Raw genomic sequence first — 27,705 nt, 5'->3', positions numbered from 1 at the left:
TTTAGTTGACATTCTCAAATTAAAGGGGGTAGTCTGGTGTCAAAAGATGGAATTTAAATAAGACTATCACCCCAAGATAAAAAAAAAACTTACTAATAAAGTGTTATTACTAACTGTACTGATTTCACATGATTTACCCCTGACAGGAAGTTGTTTAGTCCTCTCATTGTCAGTGTGGTGTTGTATCCAGCTTCATAGCTCCTCCCTCTCTCCTGACAGGAAGTTGTGTAGTCCTCTCATTGTCAGTGGGGTGTTGTCACCAGCTACCTGACTTCTCCCTCTTCTCCTGACAGGAAGCTGTGTTGTCCTCTCTTTGTCAGTGCAGTGTTGACTCCAGCTCCCTGACTCATCCCTCTATCCTGGCATAAAGTTGTGTAGTCCTCACATTGTCAGCGTTGTGTTGTCTACAGCTCACTGGCTCCTTCCCCTCTACCAACAGGAAGTTGTGCTGTCCTTTTATTGTCACTGTGGTGTTGACTCAGCAGCACTTGTCTTTTCTCTCTCTCCTGACATGAAGTTGTGTAGTCCTATCATTGACAGTGTTGTATTCTCTCCGCAGATCCCAAGATCCTCTCTCTTTTCTAACAGTTGGTTGTGTAGGCCTCTCGTTGTCAGTGTAGTGTTAAGTCTTAAGCTCCCAGACTCCCTCCTCTCAGCTATCATCGTCTGCTGTCTCAGGAAATGTGGATGAATCTTCCACCTGAGTGATATCACCATCTCTGACCTGCCCCTACAGTCTACCTGATAAACTTCCTGTTTATGTGTATAAATATATATATATATATATATATATATATATATATATATATATATATATATATATGGACATTTAGAGAGAATAAGGTGTGGTTACAGCATGCTGAATTGTGCAAAAAAAAATGCCACAGGCAGAGGAGCAGACAGTGAATGAATACAGTAGCTTTTGCAATACTGCTGTGTGGAGAGTCTTCCATGTAGAGCAATGTTCTGCAGCAGCTCTAGGCAGCAAACTGGCAGAAGTGTTGTGGGAGTTGAATAGGCAGGGAGGGAAGGACTGAGGCTGGGTTCACATCACGTTTTGTCCCATACGGGAGCACATACGGCAGGGGCAGCTGAAAACTTGTGCTCCCGTATGCCTTTGTATGCGGTCCCATATGTAATTCATTTCAATGAGCCGACCGGAGTGAAGCGCTGACTCCGGTCGGCTCATTTTTGCCCTGTATGCGGTTTTCCCACCGCACCTAAAATCGAGGTCGACTACGATTTTAGGTTCGCTGGAAAACCGCATACAGGGCAAAAATGAGCCGATCGGAGTCAGTGCTTCACTCCGGTCGGCTCATTGAAGTGAATTACATACGGGACCGCATACGAAGGCATACGGGAGCACAAGTTTTCAGCTGCCCCTGCCATATGCGGTCCAGTATGGGACAAAACGTGATGTGAATCCAGCCTGACTGAGGGAGAAAAGGTAAACCAGTGTATTCTAGGAATTGAAGTACTGAGCAACGTCTTAACCAGGAAGCACAGTGATAATCTGACATAGCAGACCAACAGACACATAACAAATGGATTTTTGGTGGTCTCAGAACTGGGGCAGAGAGGTAAGCAATATCAGAGTACTCCTTTAATACGGATAGTACATAGTCTCAGTACATTTTATGGTAAGATCAACAGTGTCTAAAAAAAATAAAAAATAATGTCCCACTAAAAATCAGCCTTCATGTGTCTTTGTAGATGGAAAGAAAATGATGGCTCTTAGGGTATGTTCACATTGCGAAATCTTCGCTCGCGGAATCTCCGCTGCGCCGTCACCATTGACAGCTATGTAGTACTCGCGCAATTAATGAGCATGTTCTTTGTTTGTGCTGAAACGGGTCTCGCAGAAGACCCATTCCCACGCACAGTGCAGAATTCTATATGCGGAATTCCGTGGGAATTTTGTACTGTGAACATACCCTTAGAAGCCGAGGAGTTACAAACCAGAAATTGCTGTTGGGTGAAGAGGTTACATTTTAGCCTTTACATCTCCAAGTGTGTGGTGCCAAGTCAGCACCAAAATCAGCCCAAACTTCGAAACAGAATTCGATGCAGAAATGTGGCTGTACCCAAAGGGCGCACACAGACGGTGGAAAACAATTTTTTTAAGATCAACTGGAGCCAAAAATTTAATCAGATTTGTAAATTACTTTTATTTAAAAATCTTAACCCTTACAGTACTTAAAAGCTGCTGTATGCTCCAGAGGAAGTCGTGTAGTTTTTTCCAGTCTGACCACAGTGCTCTCTGCTGACACCTCTGTCCATGTCAGGAACTGTCCAGAGCAGGATAGATTATTCTATGGAGATTTGCTCCTACTCTGGACAGTTCCTGACATGGACAGAGGTGTCAGCAGAGAGCACTGTGGTCAGAATAGAAAGAACAACACAACTTCCTCTGTATTATACAACAGCTGATAAGTACTGGAAGGGTTAAGATTTTTATATAGAATTAATTTACAAATCTATTTCACTTTTTGGCACCAGTTGATTTCAAAAACATGTTTTCCACCAAAGTACTCCTTTAAGTAGTGTAAATGGTCTCTGTCAGAATCAAAAGCTTTTTATATGTTGTACATCTTGGCAAAACATTAATCTTTCTAATAGACTTCATAAAAATTGTTATCTCCTTTTTATAGAAATCATGGCATATAAAAAAAGACCATTAGGGGTCCTCATACCATCCAAAACACAATACTGTGCAGCTGCAGTATCCTCTTTGTCCCAGCTGAAGCACGGGCAGGAACAAAGTCAAGGAAGTGAGGACAGGACTAACTCCTCTGTGCTCACTCCTGTCCTATCAGACTTCAGCATGCAAACAGAGAGGAGGGGGTTACAGAGCAGCCTGCAGTGATTTGATGAAGAGACCCAGCACAGCACAGCAGACTCAGGGAGGAAGAGAATGCAGGGTGAGTGAGGGTGGGCTCAGTGCCTGCCTCGGACATGCCCCTTCCTGAGCAGTGAATTTCAGAATAAGTGAGCAGCAGAATAGAGGGATTTGTAAGCCAAATACAGAAGCTAGACACATGACCTAGTGAGTAACATATAGAAGCATTATTTTTTTCTGTGATATGACAGGTACGCTTTAATGTCTTGCTTCAATTTAGAGAAGACTTTGCCGACTTTATACATTTTTTCTAATTTTCATTTCGAGTTGTATTTGCCCCCAGTCAGCTCTTATCTCCCACTACCTTCCAGCGCGTTCGGAGGGACAAATGATTTCTTTTAATTTGCTGTCATTAGATGTAATTGCCTGAAGACTGTTCCAAGCTGGAAAAAGAATGTCAAAACACTTTGGAAAAAAATAAAATAAAAATCAATCAAGTATTTTTAACTTGACAATTGCTTTTTTGTGAGGTTTTTTTGTGTGTGTGTGTTTTTCCTTTTTTAATGCAAACGCCTAATTCATATTCTAGACAAAGCAAAGGTAATTTCCAGGTTATAAAGAGGTTCCGCAGTAGATTATACCTTATAATACACACCCCAACACTTTAGAACTGTGGTCTCCAAACAGCAGCTGTCCGGGCATACTGGGAGTTGTAGTTAAAGGGGTGCTCCGGTGGAAAACTTTTTTTTAAATCAACTGGTGCCAGAAAGTTAAACAGATTTGCAAATTACTTCTATTAAAAAAATCGGAATCCTTCCAGTACTTATTAGCTGCTGAATACTACAGAGGAAATGATTATCTTTTTGGAACACAGAGCTCTCTGCTGACATAACGAGCACAGTGCTCTCTGCTGACACCTCTGTCCATTTTAGGAACTGTCCAGAGCAGCATATGTTTGCTATGGGGATTTTCTCCTACTCTGGACAGTTCTTAAAATGGACAGAGATGTCAGCAGAGAGCACTGAAAGGATTAAGATTTTTTAATAGAAGTAATTTACAAATCTGTTTAACTTTCTGACACAAGTTTTCCACCAGTGTACCCCTTTAACTCCTTAAGGACGTAGGGCGTACCTGTATGCCCTACGCCCGGTCCCGGTGTTTAAAACAGGGTCACGCCGTGACCCCGCATCAAACCGGGTCGGTCCCGGCTGCTAATCATAGCCGGGACCCTGGGCTAACAGCGCACGGCATCAATCGTTGTGCCCCGCGCTGTTAACCCTTCAGATGCGGTGCTCAAATTTGACCGCCGCGTCTGAAAGCGAAAGTAAACACTTCCTGGCAGCTCAGTCGGACTGATCAGGACATCACGATAAAATTGCTATGTTCCGATCAGCTGGGACGCAGGCGGAGGTCTCCTTACCTGTCTCCCCGCGGTGTCCAATCGGAGTTTGATTGCTCCAAGCCTGAGCTACAAAGCTCATTTAACCCCTTCCCTAATAAAAGTTTGAATCACATAATCACATAAAAAAAAAAAACTGTGTAAATAAAAATAAACATGTGGTATCGCCGCGTTCAAAAATGTCCAAACTATAAAAATATATCATTAATTAAATCGCATGGTCAATGGCGTACACGCAAAAAAATTCCAAAGTCCAAAATAGTGTATTTTTGGTCACTTTTTATATCATGAAAAAATGAAAAAAAAATGATCAAAAAGTTCGATCAATACAAATATGGTACCGATAAAAACTTCAGAACACGGCGCAAAAAATGAGTCCTCATATTGGCCCAATTTTGTCGCAGAATGAATTTTTTTTTCCATTTCGCTGTGGATTTTTGGGTAAAATGACTAATGTCACTGCAAAGTAGAATTGGTGGCGCAAAAAATAAGACATCATTTGGAATTTTATGTGCAAAATTTAAAGCATTATGATTTTTAGAAGGTGATGAGGAAAAAGTGAAAATGCAAAAATGGAAAAACCCTACGTCCTTAAGGGGTTAATCAATCGCTGGAGGTCCACAGTTTGAAGACCACTGCCCTACCTGCTATGGAAGTTCTCATGGAAGATCACGGAATCTAAAGGCTAAAAAAGAAAGGTGCTTGTGGGTTCGGGGTTCTCATCAGACAATCAAGGGGGAAATGGCGGCCAGAGGCCTGTTCCTTACCTCTGTGCTGTCGATCTCCACTTTCTGATACAGTCTGCCTAAAGCTATTTTCAGATGGCAAAATTTCCGCATTGTGGAATTCCCCCGGAATTTTAGTGGAATACTGTGGTCTCAAAACATAGAATTTCGCTGAAATTCAAAGCCCCATTGACTTCAATAGGATTCCACTGTGGACTTCTGCAACATTAAAGATTGGTCTTTAAATTTTGAGGCATGGGGAATTTTCCTGGTGGAATTGCTGGGGAAATTCCACTGTGTGAATGGGACAGCGGATTCCAATTAAAGTCTATGGGCAGTCAATTTCAGCAGAATTTCCGGCGTCGTTCTTCCGTGGAATTCCATGTGGAAATGTTGCCATCCGAGCACTGTATGATGCTATGTTGAACAATGCTATAAGCAATCTAATGGTTGCAAAAAAGTGTAAAATAAATAAATATATATATATATATATATATATATATATATATATATATACAGTAGTCCCTCAAGTTACAATATTAATTGGTTCCAGGACGACCATTGTATGTTGAGACCAGAACTCTATGGAAACCTGGGAATTGGTTCTAAAGGCACCAAAATGTCATCCAAAAATAGGAAAAAGTGAAAATGAAAGAAAAATAAGTAGATTATTAATATAGATAAAGCAAATCCTTCCATAAAAAGTAATAAAGATCTGCTGGGAGCTGAAATCAGTGTTTATGTCAGTGTTTCCCAAGCAGGGAGCCTCCAGCTCTTGCAAAACTACAACTCCCAGCATGCCCGGACAGCCAAAAGTTGTAGTTTTGCAACAGCTGGAGGCACCCTCTTTGGGAAACACTGGTCTATGTAGAGGACAGGATCTTCTTCGGGGTCCTGTACAGTACATGCTGTGTCCTAAAAAAGTAAGATGGAGTCGCCCTCACCTGGTGTCCAAAGGAGCAGCTAACCCTGGTACAGGTAAAGTGTACAGAACATGTAATACCTCCCTGTACTGTAGGGGGCGCTACCAGACATCAGTCAGTGCATACGCTGCAGGAATACAGGGGTTTTACCAGTAAAATGCCCATTCTGATTGATCAGTTCTTCCGACCATTGACACGTTTCACAGATCTGGACTGTCTGTACATTGTATGTTGAGTCTGGTTTCAACTTACAATGGTCCAGAAAAGACCATTGTATGTTGAAACTATTGTATGTATATATATTATTTTTTATTTTTTTTTATATATAAAAGCACCCCCCTAATAAAAAATAAATAAAAAAAGAAATAAATAAATAACAACTCACCCCCTTTTCCCATTTTAAAATAAAAAAAAATTCAAAAATAAATAAACATATTTGGTATCGCCACTAGGGGGGTGCAAAGATAACAGTCACATCGGCGCCCTGGTAACTAAGGGGGCCCCAAGGTACAACTGCCCCAGAAGAGACCAGTATTCTAAATAGCACATGGGGCCCTGTTGCAGATTTTGCATTTGGGCCCAGAAGCTACAGGTTTTGCCTCTGACCATCGCCCGCAAAATTTTCCAAACTATTAAAATGTTACGTTTATTATCCCGCACAGTGAACAGCAAAACATTTTTTTTAAAACAACACCAAGCTAGAATTGCTCATTTTTGCCCACATCACCTATCGGAAAAAAAGTGAATAAAAAGAATAAAAAGTGATAATAAAATAAATAAAAATCTATCAAAAAGTCCCATCAAAACAAAAATGGTACCGATAAAAAACCAAACATCCCAGCACAAAAAAGGATCTCTCGTATGTGAAAAAACTAAAAAGCTTTAGGAATCAGAATTGGATCATTTTTTAGCATTCTTATTTTAACAAAAAATAAATAAATAAATAAATAAATAAAAACTTTTTTTTTAAAGCAGTACAATAATAGAAAAAGTGTATAAACACGGGTATCATTTTAATCGTATAGACCCACAGAATAAAGATGACGTTTTAAAGATAACATTTTATTGTAAAGTTGTTTTTTTTAATGATTATTATTTTTTTAAATATATAAATAAGGAAGTACTGCTCCATTATGAATTATATACCTCGCCCAGAAGCCTTCTCTGCACATTATACCTGTTTTTATTGGCTATGTTTCTCATAGAAGAACATTAGTTGCTGGCTGTTCCTTCCATGCCCATCTCTATAGACCATATATCATCCATGAGCCAATCCAAACTCTTGTAATGAATAAAATGTGTGTCAGAGACAATGCCAAGCCCATAACCATCTCAGCTACCGCCTAACATAACACAGACACCCCCAGTACCCCAGCTTTTATTAGATGTGTTGGATGTCGTTCCCCAGCTATAAATCCATAATAACTTAGAGCAGTAAAGTATCTGTAGACTGTTACTTACCCTGTACACAGTATATGCCAGGGCTTCTACTACGGGAGTTCTTGGCTTGTATTAACAAATCACACATTTAGAGCAAAGTTCATTATATGTCCATAAAACGGGAATGTCCTATCATTATCACCTATAAACTTTATGGAGCCCGAGCACAAAATGTTATTTCCGTTGCTCATTCGGTGGTTTTTATGAATGTTTTATAGACAGTGTTGGTTTACAACATGTATGTCTGTCTATAGAGAAAGAGATGGAAATGTGGGATGGCTGCTGGATATTTAGGCTGGATTGTATAGTCTAAATAAATGGAAGCCAAATGGTCCCAAGCAAACGGCAAACATTCTGTTAATGTGTCTCAGAAAAACCATCACCAGATTGTCATCCCTGTTCACCCCAACTCATTTTTGTTTTAGATTGGTATATATGTAATGAGTTCTCCCAAAATTTGCCTTGGAAGGAGTCACTCATATTGGCCATCCATTTGAATCGAATTCAATTGCCAATTCAGATTTGTCAAGTAGCAGGGACTCCTGTTAATTAACAAACATCCCTGCTCCTGTACACTGAGTGGTGAGGCATGCATTGAATACCTTGATGCTCATTTAACATTTAATGAGAGTGTAAAGCAATGATGCAGTGATGTAGAGAGTATAAAGCCAATCATACATCATCACTAATTCCCCCCTGGGGCTACCCACACATTCACTGCAGCGGGTGCTAAGCATACAACATTGCTATTTTCTTTGACAGGGCACCACAGAAACTACATATACATTGTGAAACACAGCACTCCAACCCCAGGGTATCCCGAATTATCTCCAGCACAGACCTTAGGCTCCAGTTTAACCCTTGTAACTGCAAGTACAAAACAATGTAGTCCAGCAAGGTGCAATAAAAATGGGAGATTTATTTGGATACAAACAGCACAACGGCACTGCATTGTGTGAACAGGAACCAACACGTTTCAACTGCGACATGCGGTCTTAAAGGGGTACTCCAGCACTAAAACATCTTATCCCCTATCCAAAGGATAGGGGATAAGATGCCTGATCGCAGGGGTCCTACCGCTGTGGACCCCCGTGATCTTGCACGCAGCACCCCGTTATTATCATTCCCAGGAGCATGTTTGCCCCGAGTCTGATTACTGGCGATCATGGGGGTCACGGCCCTGCCCCCGTGTGACGTCACGCTCCACCCCCTCAATGCAAGCCTAAGGGAGGGGGCGTGACAGCTGTGGACTGATTATAACGGGTGTTGCGTGCAAGATCACGGGGGTCACCAGCGGCAGGACCCCCGCGATCAGGCATCTTATCCCCCTTTATCAGCCTTTAATCATGGCTGAACATGGCCTTGCTGGATTATATTGTTTTGTTCTCACAGAAACTATGTACAGGAACAGGGACTCTTGTTAAAGACAGGAGTCCCTGTTTCTGTAGGTACTGAGGTATACAGCAATTTTTTTTTTATGTAAGCACCGATGCATTTAGCATCACAAACCCTAGCAGGCACACATTTGAAAAATCCAAATTTTGTTAAAAATTGGTACTTAAAGGGGTACTCTGGGGAACTAAACCCATAGCTCATCCTTTCCCTCTCACTAACCTATTTTATTGTCTAAATATAATTCATTAGCTATATAGAGCAGTTTCCCTCTTTTAGCTGACACTTGCATGCAGGGAGTGAAAGAAAGACTTCATATTCAGATCCTGCTTGTCTTTGTGTAAATTTCTCACTAAGACCTAGCCCCCACCCTCCTGGAAGACAAACACCACGTGATTTCTGGCTTTACAGCCACACCTCCCCTACCCCTCCCCTCATTGTCTGAGGAGTTTGCAGTGAGAGAAGTCCAGTGAAGATTCTCAGTTGCCACTTAGCACATAACTCTGCTCTTTTCCTGCTGTAGATCTAATCACTGACTGCTGCCATTCAGAGCATAGCATGATTTATTGCTGGTTGCTGCTCATTGTGTTTAAAACAACACAGCATATACACAGATAGTAAAATCAATTGGCTGGCAGTGATTACACAGATCTGCACTGACTTCTGGGAGATGTAGTCTGTGCTGCAAGCAAGAAAAAATTATACTTAGTAGACAACAGGCACTGTAGGAGCTGGCAAAATCACATGGGTAACTACAGGGGATACAGAAGAGGTATTGTGGTGGCTTTAGGGCATTTTTATTTTTCTTACCTTCCCACTGAGGACCCCTTTAAATAAGTTCAGAACAAGTGAATTTTCTCATCTCAAATGTTGACTCTGGGAAAGCTCCCGTGCTCCAGTGTTCTGAACATTTCCTTCAGAATGCTAGTCGAAGGCTGTGATTGTGACATCACGGCCATGCCCCCTCATGAAGTCACACCACGCCCCCTCCATTCATGTTTATGGGAGGGAAAGTGTCAGCAGACATCACGAGAGGGCGTGGCCTTGACATCATAACCACTGCCGCAGGAACCCGGCATTTGTTCAGAACACCTGGTGCTGCGGGAAATAGTGGGAGGCCCCAGCGGCGGGACCTCCGCTATCAGGCATCTTATCCACTATCCACTATCCTTTGGATAGAGGATAAGGTGTCTAGCAGCAGAGTACCCCTTTAAGGTGAAAGGAACAGAGCACAAAAGATAAGAGTAGAACATACACTAAATGGTCACTTAATTAGGTACACCTTTTCAATTGATTATTAACACAAATAGTTAATCAGCCAATCACCTGACAGCAACTCAATAGATTTAGGTATGTTGATGTGATCAAGACAACTTGCTGAGAATCAGAATGGAGGAGAAAGGGAATTTAAAGGGGTATTCAGTGTTTTTTTTTTATTATTATTATTTGACTTTGCTACAGGGGCTGTAGAGTTAGTGTAGCTCATAATATAGTGTCTGTACCTGTGTTTGATGGCTGGTCACTTAAAGGGGTATTCCAGGCAAAAAAAAAAATTATATATCAACTGGCTCCGGAAGGTTAAACAGATTTGTAAATTACTTCTATTAAAAAATCTTAATCCTTCCAATAGTTATTAGCTTCTGAAGTTGAGTTGCTGTTTTCTGTCTAACTGCTTTCTGATGACTCACGTCCCGGGAGCTGTCCAGCTCCTATGGGGATATGTTCCCATAATGCAAGGGATATTCTCCCATCATGCACAGCTCCCGAGATGTGACATCATCATTGAGCAGTTAGACAGAAAACTTCAGAAGCTAATAACTATTGGAAGGATTAAGATTTTTTAATAGAAGTAATTTACAAATCTGTTTAACTTTCCGGAGCCAGTTGATATATAAAAAAAAGTTTTTGTCTGGAATACCCCTTTAATTCTCATCTGATCTTTGCCCTGATGTTCATTTTTAGTAGCATACAAAATTATGGTTGTCTCAGCTTTTCCAAAGTTGCAATGCAGCGCGAGACATTACATTACTAGTCAGGCGTTGAAAGGAAGCCTGTCTGTGCTTTAACGGATGGATCGACTGCTGGGTGGTAGGAATCATTCTCCACAGGGCTACAGAAAATTGTAGTTTCAACCACAGCACGCATGGAAGAAAGCCCAGCTGTGATGCAATGGGTGGAGTGGCTGATGAGTAGGAGGAAGAAAAGTGACCTCACACTTACAAACAAGGGTTCCTGGGACTTGTAGTTGGAGGACTGGAACTCCAACAGGAAACAACTATTTCACAAAAAGAAAGAAGCAGGAGAGTTATGGTGGACTCACAACACAGCTATTTAGCCCCAAGACCAGCACAGATCCTTCCTAAGCATGTCAATTTCTGTCTGGCAGGTATGTACTAAAGTCACCTTAGTTGGATAATCCCTTTAAGTGACTTTGGATGTGGCATAGTTGTTGGTGGCCATTTTCTTGGCACACTTTGGGTCCCTTAGTACCAACTGAGCCTGGTATAAACACCACAGCCTACCTGAGTATTGTTACTGACCATGTCCATCCCTTAATGACCACAGTGGACCCATCTTCTGATGATACTTCCAGCAGGATAAGGCCCCATGTCACATGACTTCATCTCATACAGGACAATGAGGTCACTGGACTCCAATGGCCTCCACAGTCACCAGATCTCATCCAATAGATCACCGCTGGGATGTGGTTGACCAAAGAGATTCTCATCATTGATCCAATAAATCTACAGCAACTGTGTGATGTCATCATGTTTATATGGAGGAACTGAGTGATGTCATCATGTCCATATGGAGGAACTGTGTGATGTCATCATGTTCATATGGAGGAACTGTGTAATGTCATCATGTCCATATGGAGGAACTGTGTGATGTCATCATGTCCATATGGAGGAACTGTGTGATGTTATCATGTCCATATGGAGGAACTGTGTGATGTCATCATGTCCATATGGAGGAACTGTGTAATGTCATCACGTCCATATGGAGGAACTGTGGGATGTCATCATGTCCATATAGAGGAACTGTATGATGTCATCATGTCCATATGGAGGAACTGTGTGATGTCATCATGTCCATATGGAGGAACTGTGTGATGTCATCATGTCCATATGGAGGAACTGTGTGATGTCATCATGTCCATATGGAGGAACTGTGTGATGTCATCATGTCCATATGGAGGAACTGTGTGATGTCATCATGTCTATATGGAGGAACTGTGTGATGTCATCATGTCCATATGGAGGAACTGTGTGATGTCATCATGTCCATATAGAGGAACTGTGTGATGTAATTGTGTCCATATGGAGGAACTGTGTAATGTCATCATGTCCATATAGAGGAACTGTGGGATGTCATCATATCCATATAGAGGAACTGTATGATGTCATCATGTCCATATGGAGGAACTGTGTGATGTCATCATGTCCATATGGAGGAACTGTGTGATGTCATCATCTCCATATGGAGGAACTGTGTGATGTCATCATGTCCATATGGAGGAACTGTGTGATGTCATCATGTCCATATAGAGGAACTGTGTGATGTCATCATGTCCATATGGAGGAACTGTGTGATGTCATCATGTCCATATGGAGGAGCTGTGTGATGTCATCATGTCTATATGGAGGAACTGTGTGATGTCATCATGTCCATATGGAGGAACTGTGTGATGTCATCATGTCCATATGGGGGAACTGTGTGATGTCATCATGTCTATATGGAGGAACTGTGTGATGTCATCATGTCCATATGGAGGAACTGTGTGATGTCATCATGTCCATATGGGGGAACTGTGTGATGTCATCATGTCCATATGGAGGAACTGTGTGATGTCATCATGTCCATATGGAGGAACTGTGTGATGTCATCATGTCCATATGGGGGAACTGTGTGATGTCATCATGTCCATATGGAGGAACTGTGTGATGTCATCATGTCCATATGGAGGAACTGTGTGATGTCATCATGTCCATATGGAGGAACTGTGTGATGTCATCATGTCCATATGGAGGAACTGTGTGATGTCATCATGTCTATATGGAAGAACTATGTGATGTCATCATGTCCATATGGAGGAACTGTGTGATGTCATCATGTCCATATGGAGGAACTGTGTGATGTCATCATGTCCATATGGGGGAACTGTATGATGTCATCATGTCCATATGGAGGAACTGTGTGATGTCATCATGTCTATATGGAAGAACTGTGTGATGTCATCATGTCCATATGGAGGAACTGTGTGATGTCATCATGTCTATATGGAAGAACTCTGTGATGTCATCATGTCCAATACGAAGAAAAATCTCTGAGGAATGTCTTCAACACGCAAGGTGTATCTAATAAAGTGGCCAGTCAGTGTACAAGGCTTTAATATGTAACGGTTTGGATGAACATTAGACCAGTGTTTCCCACCAAGGGTGCCTCCAGCAGTTTCAAAATTACAACTCCAGGCATGCCGGGAGTTGTAGTTTTGAAACAGTTGGAGGCACCCTGGTTGGAAAACACTGCTATACAATATCCTTTCACCCATCAGCATCCAGGCTGTACTATCAAGAACCATCATAGTGGTCTCCATATTGATTTCTCCTATAAGGGGTCTCCATCTCCCCTTTACACTGATGTCCCTTGGCTCTTGAAAGCCTTTCCCAATATTTGTAGAACATTATGTCCCTTTAATATTCTACATTGTGTGCGATCGGTAAAAACGAATGTGATTGTGTTAGCTTTTTCTGCCTCTATTACTATTACATTGCTATTACATTGCGTCTAACTCAAACAATAAGAACCAGACAAATTACTTTCTCGTTCGATGGCTTTTGTTTGTTCTCCATAGAAATTCTTCTCATCTCAACTGTTGCAATTTTTTCTTCCTCGCTAAATATTTTATGATTGTCGCCGTTTCCTCTGCCGGCTGGAAGTTAAGATCTTGTCGGATATTTTTTTTTAGCAAATTTCTGTCTTTTTGTCTCATTTATAAATGCCAGCAAATATTCTCAGCGGAGTTGAAGGCGACTCATCCCTTATACGGGTCCACAAACCAATAAATGGGGTTACGTCATAAAATAAATGCAGTGTTGGGGGAACTGGAAACTCAGATACTGTACTTTCCTTCTGCCAATGGAAGTTATGCTTTTAGAGATCCCCAGTTGAGATGATCAGCTGTTTGGAACTCCTACACACAGGGCTCTTTAAAGGGGTTATCCACAATAAAGTGGCTTTAGTACTTACCTGCCAGACAGTAATGGACATGTTTAGGAAGGATCTGTGCTTGTCTTGGGGCTAAATGTTTGTGTTGTGAGTCCACCATAACGCTGCTGCTTTCTTTTTGTGAACTGGCTATTTCCTGTTGGAGCTCCTTCCCTCAATTACATGTTCGAGGATTCCTTGATTGTAAGTGTGAGGTCACTTTTCTCCCTCTTACACATCAGCCACCTACCCTTTGAAGCACACCTGGAACAATTCACTGCAGCCCTGTGGAGAATGATCTCCCACCCACTCAGTGGTCATTTTACCAAATGAAGCACAGACAGGCTCACTTTCAACACCTGACTAGTGATGTAATGCCTCGGGCTGCACTGCAACCTGGAAAAGCTGAGACAACACTCATTTTTAATACTGCTTAAAATGAATATCGAGGAAAAGATCACGTTAAAAATACGGTACAGACACTCTATTATGAACTACATTAACTTTACAGCCCCTGTAGCATAGTAAAATAAAATAAAAAAAAACTGGAATCTCCCTTTAAGAGATTTTTCTGAAGAGGCTAGACAGGCCTGAATGGTCCGATACCTTTTGCTATTGGGTGGCTTGGACCCTTAAAGGACTCCCCTCTTCAGAAGAATTGCATGGTAGAAAAAACATTGAGTTGGGAATGGGCCTAAGGGTCATGGAAAGGGTTGACCAGACCCTTCTTTCCTAGATGGAACACCATACTGGTCCCATAATGAGAGACATATAAGCTAGTGGTCCCAACCCAGTCCTCAAGGCTCACCAAGTAGGGAAAAGTTTAAATCCTGGACTGTTGTTGGCCTTAAAGGGGTACTCCGGGGAAAACCTTTTTTCTTTTAAATCAACTGGCTCAGGAAAGTTAAACAGATTTTTACATTACTTCTATTAAAAAATCTTAATCCTTCCTGTACTTATTAGCTACTGAATACTACAGAGGAAATTATTTTCTTTTTGGAATGCTCTCTGATGACATCACGAGCACAGTTCTCTCTGCTGATGTTTTTATAATAATAACATTTTATTTATTGTTGTCCTTAGTGGAATTTGAACCCAAGTCCCCAGCGCTGCAAGGCAGCAGTGCTAACCACTGAGCCACCATGCTGCCCTTAGCATACAACTGCTATGCATGGTTGCTAAAATGGTCAGAGATGTCAGCAGAGAGCACTGTGTTCGTGATGTCATCAGTGTTCCAAAAAGAAATGCTCTGTGCAGCCTCTTCATGTGAGCGGATGTGTTCTGCTCTGTGCAGCCTCTCCTTGGGAGAGCCTACAGAATTACTCTATACTAGTATGGTGAAGTGAGAGGAACTCCCCTATCTCTATCCTCATGTTAGCTATCCTAGTCCCTCTTTATGAAAATACAATTAAAAGAAAACTTTTTTTTTTAAATCAACTGGTGCCAGAAAGTAAAACAGATTTGTAAATTACTACTATTAAAAAATCTTAATCCTTCCTGTACTTATTAGCTGCTGTATATTACAGAGAAAATTATTTACTTTTTGGAACACAGAGCTCTCTGCTGACATCATGAGCACAATGCTCTCTGCTGACATTTCTATGTTTGCTATGGGGATTTTGCAATGGGGATTTTCTCCTTCTATGGACAGATCTTAACCTGATAACGACCATGGACGTCTATGCTCGTCCAATGGCCATTACCGGGGTATGAAACGGGCTCCTGACTCGAGCCCGCGTCATAACGTCCCTGGTGGTCCAGTGGGGTGGATCACCTCCCTGCAGCGCGATCGGCGGGGGGGGGGGGGGGGAATCCACTACTGAGGTAGCCTGAGGGCTTACCTCTCCTGCTGCGGCGGCTCCAGGGCTCTGAATGATCAATATCAATCGAGCACAGAGCACACAGATCATTGTGGTTTTATGAAACCACAATGATCTGTATGAGGAATCTAATGATTCCTCCTAAAAGTCCCCTAAGGGGACTAAAAGTGTAAAAAAAAAAAAAAAAGTTTAAAAACACACACATTAACCCCTTCCTTGTTAAAAGTTTAAATCACCCCCCTTTTCCAAAATTCCATATTAAAGGGGTATTCCAGGCCAAAACTCTTAATCCTTCCAATAGTTATTAGCTTCTGAAGTTGAGTTGTTATTTTCTGTCTGACTCACGTCCCGGGAGCTGTGCAGTTCCTATGGGGATATTCTCCCATCATGCACAGCTCCCGGGACGTGACATCATCATTGAGCAGTTAGACAGAAAATTTCAGAGGCTAATAACTATTGGAAGGATTAAGATTTTTTAATAGAAGTAATTTACAAATCTGTTTAACTTTCCGGAGCCAGTTGATATATATAAAAAAAGGTTTTGCCTGGAATACCCCTTTAACCCCTTAAGGACTGAGCCCTTTTTCACCTTAAGGACTCGGCCATTTTTTGCAAATCTGACCACTGTCACTTTAACATTAATAACTCTGGGATGCTTTTAGTTATCATTCTGATTCCGAGATTGTTTTTTCGTGACATATTCTACTTTAACATCGTGGTAAAATTTTGTGGTAACTTGCATCCTTTCTTGGTGAAAAATCCATATATTTGATGAAAAATTTGAAAATTTTGCATTTTTCTAACTTTGAAGCTTTCTGCTTGTAAGGAAAATGGATATACCAAATATATTTTTTTTATTCACATATACAATATGTCTACTTTATGTTTGCATCATAAAATTGATGAGTTTTTACTTTTGGAAGACATCAGAGGGCTTCAAAGTTCCGCAGCAATTTTCCAATTTTTCACAAAATTTTGAAACTCGCTTTTTTTCAGGGACCAGTTCAGGTTTGAAGTGGATTTGAAGGGTCTTCATATTAGAAATACCCCATAAAAGACCCCATTATAAAAACTGCACCCCCCAAAGTATTCAAAATGACATTCAGTAAGCGTTTTAACCCTTTAGGGGTTTCACAGGAATAGCAGCAAAGTGAAGGAGAAAATTCACAATCTTCATTTTTTATACTCGCATGTTCTTGTAGACCCAATTTTTGCATTTTTGCAAGGGGTAAAAAGGAGAAAATTTTTACTTGCATTTGAAACCCAATTTCTCTCGAGTAAGCACATACCTCATATGTCTATGTTAATTGTTCGGCGGGCGCAGTAGAGGGCTCAGAAGGGAAGGAGCGTCAAATGGTTTTTGGGGGGCATGTCACCTTTAGGAAGCCCCTATGGTGCCAGAACAGCAAAAAAAACCACATGGCATACCATTTTGGAAACTAGACCCCTCGGGGAACGTAACAAGGGGTAATGTGAACCTTAATACTCCCCAGGTGATTAGCAACTTTTGCATATGTAAAAAAAAAAAAAATTGTTACCTAAAATGCTTGGTTTCCCAAAAGTTTTACATTTTTAAAAAGGGTAATAGCAGAAAATACCCCCCAAAATTTGAAGCCCAATTTCTCCCGATTCAGAAAACACCCCATATGGGGGTGAAAAGTGCTCTGCTGGCGCACTATAGGTCTCAGAAGAGAAGGCGTCACATTTGGCTTTTTGAAAGCCAAGGACCGCAAAAAAAACCCACATGGCATACCATTTTGGAAACTAGAGCCCTCGGGGTATGTAACAAGGGGTTAAGTGAACCTTAATACCCCACAGGCGTTTCACAACTATTGCATATGTAAAAAAAAAAAACATTTTTACCTAAAATGCTTCTTTTCCCAAAAATTTTACATTTTTAAAAAGGGTAAAAGCAGAAAATACCCCTCAAAATTTGTAACACAATTTCTCCCGAGTACGGCGATACCCCATATGTGACCCTTAACTGTTGCCTTGAAATACGACAGGGCTCCAAAGTGAGAGCGCCATGCGCATTTGAGGCCTAAATTAGGTATTGCATAGGGGTGGACATAAGGGAATTCTACGCCAGTGATTCCCAAACAGGGTGCCTCCAGCTGTTGTAAAACTCCCAGCATGCCTGGACAGTCAACGGCTGTCCTGCAATACTGGGAGTAGTTGTTTTGCAACAGCTGGAGGCTCCGTTTTGGAAACCGTGTAGTACCAGACGCTTTCATTTTTATTGGGGAGGGGAGGGGGGCTGGGGAGGGGGTATGTGCATATGTAGTGTTTTTTACTTTTTATTTTATTTTTTGTGTTAGTGTAGTGTAGTGTTTTTAGGGTACAGTCGCACGGGCGGGGGTTCACAGTAGTTTCTTGCTGGAAGTTTGAGCTGTTGCAGAAAATTTGCCACAGCTCAAACTTGCAGCCCGATACTTACTGTAAGCCTCCGCCCATGTGAGTGTACCCTTTACATTCACATTGGGGGGGACCTCCAGCTGTTGAAAAACTACAACTCCCAGCATGCGCTGACAGACTGTACATGCTGAGAGTTTTAGTTTTGCAACAGCTGTAGGCACACTGGTTATGTATCACTGAGTTTGTGACCTTACTCAGTGTTTCAAAACCAGTGTGCCTCCAGCTGTTGCAAAACTACAACTCCCAGCATGTACGGTGCATGGTGTAAGGTGACTGCTGGGAGTTGTAGTTTGCAACAGCTGGAGGCACACCGGTCGTGAAACACTGAGTTAGGTAAAACACAACCAGTGTGCCTTCAGCTGTTGCAAAACTACAACTCTCAGCAGTCACCGACAGCCAACGGGCATGCTGGGAGTTGTAGTTATGCAACCACCAGATGCACCACTACAACTCCCAGCATGCACTTTAGCTGTTTGTGCAAGCTGGGAGTTGTAGTTATACAACAGCTGAAGGTACACTTTCCATAGAAAAAATGTGCCTCCAGCTGTTGCAAAACCATAAGTCCCAGCATGCCCATAAGGGAATGCTGAGAGTTGTGGTGGTCTGTCTCCTGCTGTTGCATAACTACAGCTCCCAGCATGCCCTTTTTGCATGCTGGGAGCTGTTGCTAAGCAACAGCAGGAGGCTGTAACTCACCTCCTGCTGCTGCTCCATCACAGGACTGTCCCTCGCCGCCGCCGTCGTTCCTGGGGCCCCGATCCCAACATGAACGCCGGGGATCGGGGTTCCCAGCACCGGGGGTCGTCTTCCCGCACCCGATCACGTCCTCCGGAAGAGGGGCGGAGCGGGTGCGGGAGTGACACCCGCAGCAGGCGCCCTGATTGGTCGGCCGGTAATCCGGCCGACAAATCAGGGCGATCGTGAGGTGGCCCCGAACAGCCAGTAATTCCGGGTCACCGGGTCACTGGAGACCCGATTGACCCGGAATCACCGCAGATCGCTGGACTGAATTGTCCAGCGATCTGCGGCGATCGCCGACATGGGGGGGGGGGCATAATGACCCCCCTGGGCGATATGCCGAGATGCCTGCTGAACGATTTCAGCAGGCATCCGGCTCCGGTCCCCAACCGGCTAGCGGTGGGGACCGGAATTCCCACGGGCGTATGGATACGCCCTGCGTCCTTAAGGACTCGGAATGCAGGGCGTATCCATACGCCCTGCATCCTTAAGAGGTTAAGCGGTTAAAATGGACAGAGATGTCAGCAGAGAGCACTGTGCTCATGATTCCGCTGAGAGCTCTGTGTTCCAAAAAGAAAAGAATTTCCTCTGTAGTATTCAGCAGTACCAGTACCCCTTTAACATTTACTGATCTTTTTCAGGGGAAATAGTCAACAGTATTTTACTTTACAGTCTGACTTTAGCATAGCTAGAGTTAAAAAATATGATTTTTTTTTATCATGGTGTGCCACATCATCTAGGCTCAATGTCTCAAATATGTTCTTGTAGATATATAAAAAAAATATATATATAAAACAAAAGTTGGCGTCCAGTAGCTTAATTTGTCTTTGGCATCACACAAACACTCAATACCTGGCCGTAGAGGCATAAAGCCAAAAACAAAATGTTCTTGAGGAAAAACCAGGGGATTTGTGCATTCTCAAAGGGGAGCAATAAAACAAGTAGAGGTACGGAGTCGTGGGCCAGCTAGTGAAATATGACAGAACTATTACAATGTCAACTTTGTTGAGAATTGTTTTGAGAGCGGCGGGCAATGGACTGGTAGATTTACATAGATACAAGATGTGATTTGTTCTGTACGCTCTAAATGCCTAGAATTCTGTTAAACAGGCACTGTCAGTGTCAGAATCAAAAACTTTTTATATCTTGTACATCTCGGCAAAACAGTAACCTTTTAGTAAAAAATTTTTTTTTTTAAATCATGGCTTATAAAAAAAGACCACTAGGGGTCACCATGCCATCTAGCACATAATCCTGTCCGGCTGCAGCATCACCTTTGTCCCAGCTGAAGCACAGGCTGCGACAAAGTCCAGGAAGTGAGGGCGGGACTAGGACTTCTCTGTGCTCACTCCTGTCCTGTCAGATTGCAGCATGGAAACAGAGAGGAGGGGGTTAAATAGCAGCCTGTAGTGATTGGAAGAAGAGACCCAGCACAGCACAGCAGACTCAGGGAGAAAGTTAAGTGAGGGCGGGCTCAGTGCTAGCCTCTGACACGCCCCTTTCTGAGCAGTGGCTGTTAGAATGAGTGAGCAGCTGAAACGAGGGATTTGTGAGATAAATACAGAAGCTAGATACATAAAAAGACATGTAAGGAATCTTATGAATTGTCCACGCTGCAGTACAAGCACAGTCCCAGTATCATAATCTCCGCATTACCGCAGTTGCCGAACAATCCTATAGGCTGTAGGTTTAAGGAATCTACCTGACCTAGTGAGTAACAGACATTCCCCTTAATTCTTTATATGATATGACAGGTACGCTTTAAGAAAGGATGTTAAGGCTGCCCGTGGCAAAACCCTGTACATGGTTTTACTGTCCTTTTTCAGTGTCCTTTTGTGGCTGTATATTAAAACCATTAAAGCCTGTACAAGTCATGTGACCACATGCTAAAAACTGTTGCAGTGTGGTCTTTGGTTGCTGGACTACTGCTGCATGTACTAGTATCCTAATGGATTGACTGAGTGAAAACTTGTGACATTGTCTGAATGCATAGCCCATGAGCTTCAAAAAAATGAATGCTCAGAACAGTGTAAAATAGTAAACAAAAAATGGCATACTTACCATATAAATCCCCCACTAATCCCTGGTGGTCACGAGTTAGCGTTGCCGCAAATGACTGCAGAAGTCATATGTGTGTGTTGAGGGGGACCGGGACATATAGAGATCGGTTTAGAGAGCACAAGCAGATAGTGAAACAGAATTTCAAAGAAACAACACTAAGTATTAGCTCTTACTCCAGGGCTTGAGTGACAGCTTACATTGCTCAGTACTGATCTATTCTGTCCTCCATGCTGCTGCTGCTTCTTTGTGTGTGTATGGAGACAAAAGAAGAAGACTATCCCCTCTTCTGTATGTGTGAGCAATGAATGGGAGACATTATAGAGGATAAGCTCCACCCAACTGCCAAGGGACAACTATAATTTACAGATGGAGCCCAGAGGCAGAAGTTTGGTGAAAAAAATGTAATATGCAAGATATAATAGTGATACTCATCATGAACACACATGGCAGCTTACAGGTACATTGATAGGCACTATACAGTATAATCTTATGTAAGTTAAGTTTTAGGTTACAAGGCAGACCAACCAGAGCAGTGTTTCCTAACCAGGGTGCCTCCAGCTGTTGCATAACTACAACTTCCTGCTTATCTGGACAGCCAAGGGCTGAAGTACTGCCTAGCTAGTAACATCTACTAGAAGAAAATATAAGCCACTGCTCTGCTGTGCTGCTAAATCTGTTCTGTTAGTACGTTACCTCTGTGTATACAGGTGTCTTACCCACAAAGCAGATGCACAAGTAAGGTAGTAAAGCTGTTAGAACAGAAGGAAAGGTATGCCTCCAGACTCAAACTGCTTAAAATGTTGTTAAAAGTGCGCCACTGGAAAAGCCGGCACATTTCCGACAACCCACTGTGCTTAAAGGGGTATGAAGTTAAACAGATTTGTAAATTACTTCTATAAAAAAATCTTAATCCTTTCAGTACTTATCAGCTGCTGAATATTAAGTTGTTCTTTTCTGTCTGACAACAGTGCTCTCTGCTGACACCTCTGTCTGTCTCAGCAAACCTCTCATGCTCTGGACAGTTCCTGAGACAGACAGAGGTGTCAGAATTTACAAATAATTTTTAACTTTCTGGAGCAAATTGTTTTTAACTGGAATACACCTTTAACCCCTTAAGGACCTAGACCATTTTCACCCATTTTTTGCACATCTGACGACTGTCACTTTAAGCATTAATAACTCTGGGATGCTTTTACTTTTCATTCTGATTCTGAGACAGTTTTTTCGTGATATATTTTACTTTATGTTAGTGGTAAATGTTCGTAAATAGTTGCATCATTTCTTTGTGAAACAATCCAAAATTTGATGAAAAATTTGAAATTTTGCATTTTTTTTTACTTTGAAACTCTCTGCTTATAAGGAAAATGGACTTCCCAAATAAATTATATATTGATTCACAAATACAATATGTCTACATTATGTTTCATCATAGAGTTGACATGTTTTTACTTTTGGAAAACATCAGAAGGCTTCAAAGTTCAGCAGCAATTTTCAAATTTTTTACAAAATTTTCAAAATCTGAATTTTTCAGAAACCAGTTCCGTTTTAAAGTGGATTTGAAGGGCCTTCATATAAGAAAAAAAAATGAACCCATTATAAAAACTGCACCCCTCAAAGTATTCAAAATGACATTTAGTGTGTTAACCCTTTAGGTGTTTCACAGGAATAGAAGGAGAAAAGGAGAAGAGAAGAGATAGAGAAGGAGAAAATTCAAAAATCTTCATTTTTTACACTCCCATGTTCTTGTAGATGCAGTTTTTGAATCTTTACAAGGGGTAAAAGGAGAGAAATCCCCACAAAATGAGTAACCCAATTTCTCTCGAGTAAGGAAATACCTCATATGTGTATGTAAAGTGTTCGGCGGGCGCAGTAGAGGACTCAGAAGGGAAGGAGCGACAGTGGTATTTTGGAGAGTGAGTTTTCCTGAAATGGAAACTACACCCCTCAAGGAACATAACAAGGGGTACAGTGAGCCTTAACACCCCACAGGTGTTTGATGGCTTTCGATGTGTAAATGAATTTTTTCTTTCACTAAAATGCTGGATTTTCCCCAAATTTTACATTTTTACAAGGAGTAATAGGAGAAAATGCCCCCCCAAATTTTTAACCCCATCTCTTCTGAGTATGGAAATACCCCATGTGTGGACGTAAAGTGCACTGCGGGCGAACTACAATACTCAGAAGAGAAGGAGTCATATTTGCTAATTTTGCTGAAATGGGGGAGGTGGGGCATGTCGCATTTAGGAAGCCCCTATGGTGCCAGAACAGCAAAAAAAAAAAAAAAAAAAAAAATATATATATATATATATATATATATATATATAGCACATGGCATACTAATTTGGAAACTACACCCCTCAAGGCCCGTAACAAGGGGTACAGTGAGCCTTGACACCCCACATGTGTTTGATAAATGTTCATTAAGAGGGATGTGAAAAGGAATAATTAGATTTTTTACACTAAAATGCTAGGGTTACCCCAAATTTTTCATTTTCACAAGTGGTAACAGAAGAAAATGCCCACCACAATTTGTAAAAACATTTCTTTAGAGTAAGGAAATACCTCATATCTGGGCATAAACTGCTCTGCGGGTGCACACCAGGTCTCGGAAGAGCAAGAGCGCAGTCAGGGGCCTTTAGCATTTACATGGAGCCAGAACAGCGGGACCCCCCCCCTCAAGAAGCATTACATGGGGTACACTGAGTTAATAAAGTGGGGTACAGTGGGCCGTAAAATGATAAAACAGGTTATGTTCCCAGAATGATGAACCAGAGCATAGCCAAAACTAAAAAATATGCCCACCCCAAACCCTATGCTCTGAGTCATCATTCTTGGAATGTGATGTGTGTGGCCGTCCCTAACCTGTTGCCTCAAATTGGGGGGGGGAGTTTATGCTGCCTCAAACGCACCTCGCTCAGGTGGAGAGATAACGATGTGCATTTGAGGCAACATAACCCCCCCCCCCCCACCAATGATAGTGACTCAGTGACCCATGACCCATTAAAAAAAAAAAATAAACAGAGGTCTTATCCGTTTTATCCGTTTTTTTTTCTTTCAGGTTTTTTGAGAAATTTAGTGGTTTATGGGGTTAAACTTTGGAATGTACTCTAGACTTGGTACATTGGGGTCAAATTATGTAAAAAATTACATAAATAGGGAAAATGTTGTACTCCATGGAAGTGTGATACTCCCTGAAACAGTTTTTAATGCATAGGCCCGGATGATCAAACTGTTTCTGTGTCATGGCCATACTGTAAAGCGGGGTCTGGTAAAAGACGTCCCCGCTCCAGTACTACCTGACACTTGTTTTTTTGACTAGGTCCATATGCAGCACAAGGCCCCAAAATGTCCTCATTTCGGCTGCATTGACGGTGTACCATTCATTGGACCTAGCCAAAAACGATTCAGGGTGGTGGGCAATGAACTGTTGGGAGCGTACAAGTTCATTTGCTCCACTGTTAGATTGACAAAATCGTCACTGAAATAAAAAATTAAAAAGTCCATTTCAGTATAGCCAACTGTCAATCTGTCAATATTGAATCCAGTCAATCTGAATTCCTGAGTTGCCAACAAACTCAGGAATCCGTGGCTGATATCCCTCTGGGGGGCTCCAGACAGGTTCACAGGAAGGGGATGGGACTCCAATTACGAGCAGCATGGATGCATTTTTCCTACGGTGGCGGGGGTGGTGGTGGGGGCAGTGTGTATCAGTGTGTGCTTGGGTGAAGTCACACACCGTTATATTATATCATTAAAAAAAACACTGTAGCCCAAAAAAATAAAGGGTGGCAAATTGCAGGGCCCTGAACCCCTGAAAGGGCCCGGATCATGCAAAAAAAATGGGTAGCAGACACTTGGGGACCTACTAGGGGATCGGGGCTTTTTCTTTTTAATTATTTTTTTTACTTTTTTTTTCTTTTTAACTCTTTAGCCTACCTTTCCCTCACTTTAGCTGTCCCTGCACTATGGGTGGCAGGAGGCCACTTTCTCTACCCTGAGGGGTTCAAAATCACTTGCATAATTATATAGAAACCTGCAAGGGGTTCAATACTCCCAGCATTAGAAAAAACAAAAAAGTACTAACCGAAAAGTACAAGGGGGAGGTGCCTAAAAATTAACCTTTAATATCAAAATATTAAAACACACCCCACTGTGCTCTAATTTCCACACCAAAGAATAATCAAAAACTTTAAAACTGAGCGGGTTTTGTCAGTAAATAATATGAACCATGTTGTTGCCCTTAGCAACCTATATACAACAAGCGCTAGGTAGATATCACGGTCTCTCATATATCACCTATTAGTTTACAGAATTTATTAAGTTGTCCTTAGCAACCAGCCCAAACAGACATAGTTTATGTCAGGCTGCTGTCGCTCATGGCAGCCAACAAAAAAATTCTTAATAATGTATCCGTATTGTACCCGAATGGGATTTATTACATTCACCCTTATTTATTATGTCCAATAATTAGGACTATAGAGCAAATGTAGTGGTTTATGTTATCACAATAACACTATCATTCCACTCATACGTGCTTATAATGTCCAACAAGAAGGACCATAAAGCAAAATAAAGTGGTTTATGTTGTCACAGTAACACTCGCAACGCGTTTCTGTCACAATTGTGTGACGTCCTCAGGAGAGATTCAATTATTGACCACTGTTAAACATCACATATATGAACTATCATGCAGAGTACATAGGTAGCAAATTGGATTATATATGAACTGAGAACAGATATTAAACATAGACTCATAGTCCGGCAGGAACCGTGTCTTCCTTCGTACCTGTAATGAAAAACAATATACCATACCTCATGTAAGTATGTCAGCTTGATCCTTGTACCTAAAAGGTAGTATCTATCAACTAATGTAATCACTCACAGGTCCGTTACCCACAGTATCGTTTACCTAAGGAAAAGCACCTATGTGTATGGACCTGTAAGTATGTTGCTCTTGGTACCTGGAAGGAAATACAGACCACTAGGCGGTTCTTACAGTTCCTTGCCCAGTCAGCATCCTCGGACGGAGCAAAACCTGCAGTGGTGGGGAGCCGCCTAGTTTTTGCGGCTTCCTGTGCTTCCGTGCCCAGGATCCCGGTGTCTGACATCATATCCGGTCGCTTGGCTGTGACATCACTACGTCCCGCCCACCCGTGATGCTGCGGCTGGGCGGGTTAGTTGTTAGGACACGGCACACTTTGCTATCCGGCTCATACCTATCACGTGATTTAAGCTAGATCAGAGCATTCTGGTACTTTATTTTGAGGCAACAAGGATTTGTTTGATATCAATCTCCGTCCTACTACCAATGAATTATGCATCAGGGCAGAAGGGCAGAGATAGCAATAGGAATTAACCAAGGGTAAGTATATAGGACACAAACAAAAAAAAATAGCCCTATGTCTTAAATTTCATGTGTATTATGGGTATTTTATTCCATATATCAGCATCACAGCCTTATGGTATTCCATATTATTTAGACGACTACTGGATACCCAAAAGTTAGATAAGGGGTGTGAAACTGTATTAAATCATGACAAAACACATCAGCCACATGAATACAAAGGGAACTATAAGTTATGTATCCAGAGAGAATCAGAGTATATTCCGCATAAATTATAAGACAAGGACGTATTAAGCTGGTGGCAAGCCTCTCCTGGATTTTTTGGGGCATAGATGACTTTGTGTTAACAAATCTGGAGTGAATGGGAAAAAGGAGTGAATTGGGTGGAGCGCTTCTGCTGGAAATGACTGGACTCGGAACACCACGATAGCACCAGACGATGTTTATTAAAAGATTTCGGACTCCGTCCGAAATCTTTTAATAAACATCGTCCTGTGCTATTGTGACGTTCCGAGTCATTTCCGAGTCATTTCCAGCAGAAGCGCTCCACCCAATTCCCTCCTTTTTCCCATTCACTCCACTTCTATTTCTCCGTACCCCTGTGGATACGGAAATAGGGAAAGTGAGCCGCATACTGCACATACCCTACCCACCGTGCTACCGTCACGGGGTCTCGTTTGTTCCGTGGGATCACTACAGCGGATCAGGTGTGACACCCAGCACTAGACGGTGGGCTTCATTTGCTTTTTCCTAAACAGCACTCCAGAGAGCGGCCTTTTTTTTTTTTCCCGCTTTTTCTTTGTGTTAACAAATCTGCAAGATTTTGTCCCCTTCTGTAGGTTATTAATGGAATTTCTGGTACTTTGTCTCGGATATCTGGGTCCATGCGTAATACGGTATATCCCAATATTTACAGAGAACATTCCGCATAGATGCTGAGCCCTGATCTTATGTGGCTATAATGCGTGTCGTGTTATTTTCTGTATGTGGCTTGGGTACAAGTAGTGATTCCCTAGGTCTTGATAGTGCACCCTTCTAGGCAGTTGTAAAAATATGTGAAGGGTAACCCCTTTCTTTGAACCTAGTCCACATTTCTCTGGCCCCTGCTACAAAGTCCTGCTTCTCAGAACAGTTCCTCCTGAGGCGGAGATATTGTCCACGCTGGATCCCCCTTTTCAGGGGTCCCGGGTGGCAATGCTCCCACCTCAGGAAACTGTTCTTTGCTGTGATATTTCTATGGATTGTGGTTCGTAAGGAGCCATCCTCCTTTTTGTGTATATTAATATCCAAGAATGGTAAACAATGGTCTTGAATCTCAAAAGTAAACAGTAATCCTAATTTATTTTGATTATGAGAGTTAATAAAGTCTTTAAACTGTATAGTGGAGCCCTGCCATAGGAT

At 41.9% G+C, this 27,705-nt stretch overlaps 1 protein-coding gene across 4 annotated transcripts in view; it reads right to left on the bottom strand.

Annotated features, from left to right (window-relative positions):
* The window catches only part of LOC130358323 (cyclic nucleotide-binding domain-containing protein 2-like), a 290,442-nt gene that overhangs the window by 75,797 nt on the left and 186,940 nt on the right, over nucleotides 1–27,705 (bottom strand). The window lies entirely within an intron of this gene.

Source organism: Hyla sarda, chromosome 2, assembly GCF_029499605.1.
Source record: "Hyla sarda isolate aHylSar1 chromosome 2, aHylSar1.hap1, whole genome shotgun sequence".
Taxonomy (NCBI): domain Eukaryota; kingdom Metazoa; phylum Chordata; class Amphibia; order Anura; family Hylidae; genus Hyla; species Hyla sarda.
Note: the sequence above shows the minus strand (reverse complement) of the source record. Positions and strands in the feature narration are given on the sequence as shown.